The sequence below is a fragment of the Octopus bimaculoides genome, chromosome 2 (assembly GCF_001194135.2).
Source record: "Octopus bimaculoides isolate UCB-OBI-ISO-001 chromosome 2, ASM119413v2, whole genome shotgun sequence".
Lineage (NCBI taxonomy): Eukaryota > Metazoa > Mollusca > Cephalopoda > Octopoda > Octopodidae > Octopus > Octopus bimaculoides.
In genome coordinates this window covers 103,750,823-103,754,162 of record NC_068982.1, presented here as the reverse complement: position 1 = coordinate 103,754,162, position 3,340 = coordinate 103,750,823, and positions in this window count along the sequence as shown.

Here is a 3,340-nt window from a genome sequence, read left to right as displayed (position 1 = left end):
CACACACATGAATAGAAATGGGGTTTCTGATAATTTTTCCACTTTAATAATTAGATAAACTTATAAACATCTAATTATTAAAGTGGAAAAATTATCAGAAAAGCCATTTCTATTCATTTTTTCAAATATATAATACTGTACCAACGACTTTCTATTTCTTATTCTCGTATACATACATACATACATATATGTATATAATATAGTTTATTTGCCAACGTAAAGTGACAGTTCTAAGTAGGACCATGTTACTACTTTTTAAGCCCAGGAAAACATTTTTTCCAGCTGGTTTTCGACACAACACGCGCGTGTGTGTGTGTGTGTGTGTGTGTGTGTGTGTGTGTGTGTGCGAGTGGGGGGTATGTGTATGTCGTTGACCCTGTGTTTGCTCCTACCACAGTGTGACAACCGGTGTTGCTGTGTTTGCATCCCCGCAACTTAGCGGTTCGGCAATAGTGACCGTTAGACTTTAAAAAATAAGTCCTAAAGTCGATTCATTCGACTAAAGTTCCTCAGAGCGGTGCCCCAGCATGACCGCAATCTAATGACTGAAATAAGTAAAAAAGATCAAAACAAAGATAAAAACAAAAATACACACATTCATGCCTTCAAGTGGAAAACTATATATACTTACATAGTTTTATGCGTACATAGACGTCTATAGCCACGTACACATTATGATAAGCAACTATACATTCATTAACGTTCCATGCGAGTAGATATAATATGCAACATAAATATTAATTAGAAATATTAATTAAAATAAATATCAATATGCAACGTATTGAAATAAGTATACACGCATATGTCCACCTACATATAATTTTTGGATATACATTAAAATACATTCCTACGTATTCCTTTCTGCTATGGGCACAAGTCCTGAAATTTGCTGGGGAGGGAAAGTCAATCACATCGTCCCAGTAGTTGGCTGGTACTTAGTTTACCAACCCCGAAAGGATGAAAGGCAAAGTCGCCCTTGGCGGAATTTGAACTCAGAACATAAAAACAGACGAAATGCTACTAAGCTTTTGGCCCGACGTGCTAACGATTCTGCCAGCTCGCCGCCTTACATCCCTACATAATAACATATAAAAGACGTACATACTCTCACACATCTACAGGTGTAAAGATACGTCCATATAAAAACAAAGTAGGACTTGTACATGTATAATGTACAGTAGTGCCTACAGACACGCCATAATATTGAGCATTAATTTGTAGATCTTTAGAAATATACCACCTAACATCAATTTATATATACGTATATGTGTGATATGTGAACCGAGATTCTTCAGAGTACATGCAAAAACACTCGCGTGTTTATAATAATGAAACATGGATATAAATAAGTAAAAAGAAGAGGCAGTAATACAACTATATACGTAGAGGTAACACTTAGATAGATAAAAGAGAACATAAAGAAACACAACATATGAATACATATGATACACATAAAAAGAAATGAATAGAAAGTACAGATGTTCATAAAATAGTCAATCTGTAGAGAAAGTTTATTCGTAAAAATAGTGGTGAAAATTTGGTCAAAAGCAAGAGGTTAGTATATAAATATCGTGTGCGTAGTAAGTGTTAGGATACAATAAAGGATGGTATGCGTGGGCTTATAATGTAAATCAGACATTAATAAAGTATTAATGGCTCAGGATGGTACACGAGCAGGCACATAAAAACAAAATATTTATTCATAAAATACATGGAAATATAAAAAGTTGCGCTTTGATGTATGGGAGTATAATACAGCGAGAAGGCATGTATGCATACTGGGTTAGGGTTGGTGATGGATAGTGAAAATTGTGCGTGTACCAAATTACGGAGACAAAATGGTAACAGACGATAGGTAAAAGTTCAGAAAAGATAAAGGATGTTACGTACATACATACATACGTACATACATACATACGTACATACATACATACATCAGTGAAAAAGAGAACATCTATGCTGAACTATTGAGAAATCTGCAGTTACTCTATCCAGATTACAAGTTCAGGTTTATACCTGTAATTATTGGGATCCTGGGATATGTAACATACTGCCTAAATACCAATTTTGAGAAATTAGGCTTCTCAAAATCAGAAAGGAGAAAGCTAATTCGAAGACTACAGATCCAATCCATCACTGAAACTGTGAAAATCTGTAAAACTTTCCAGAAGTTTATCATTTAAATATATATGAACATGTCTAGATATGCAACTATATGCATGAGAATGCATACATAAAACATACAAATCTGTACATACATACATACATACATACATACATACATACAAAAATACCCTGTTGCTGATGTTGGAATTCCAATGAAGGAGCCTTGGATCTAGGTTAGAAACCGGCTCTTTCTCTTGAAATAAACTGGATAATGACATACATATATGTATTTGAAAATGAAGGCTAGTGGCCTGGTGGTTAACGTGTTGCATTCACAAACGTAAAATAATAGGTTCGATTCCCAGACAAACTGTGAGTTATAATCTTGAGCAAAACACTTCATTTCCCATTGCTCCAGTCCACTCAGTTCTAATAGATGAACATGCGACGGGCTGGTGCTCCATTCAATGAGAAAGCTGATCTGATCACCTAGCCATCGGGTTGAATCACTCGAAAGCTAAAACAATGCGAAGTGCAATGTGACTAGTGGTCATAACACACACTCATATACGCACATAAATACGTATGTATATGTGTGTATATATATATACTTCCATCTTTGAACTTCCTTCTTTCAAAATTTCAAATCTCAAAAGTAGGATCTCTTCCCTAAAGACGAAGGCTTGTCTCATCCGACGATGGAATCAATCTACAAACATTATTTTAGACCAACGGCCCCCAGAAACAGCTGTTGGATTTGTAATAATTTTCTTCAACCCCTTTAATTCTCGATATCATTTCTATCCTGTCTAAATCGGACCTTTTTTCTGTAAACATATATGCATTTTTTTGTATGTTATGTATTTAATAAACTTTACATATTGACTTGTCTAACTTGCTTATCCCTACATTTATATATATATATATATATATATATATATATATATATCACTTAGGCGTCGCGAGACTAATAACCTGATATATGCATTCACATACACACACACACACACACACATATATATATATATATATATCGTTGTCATTGTTTGTAGATTGGGGAAGATGTCCCACTCACGTCAATTGTTTCCCAATTGGAGTTTGTCTCTTTTAACATGGACTTTCAGGTGATAGTGCAACCACAGATTTTATCGAAACATTTCATAATATTCTCTGCACGCGATCGTTGGTGGTTTTCCACTATTAGTGGCTAGTCTTCTCTCTCAACTCACATTAC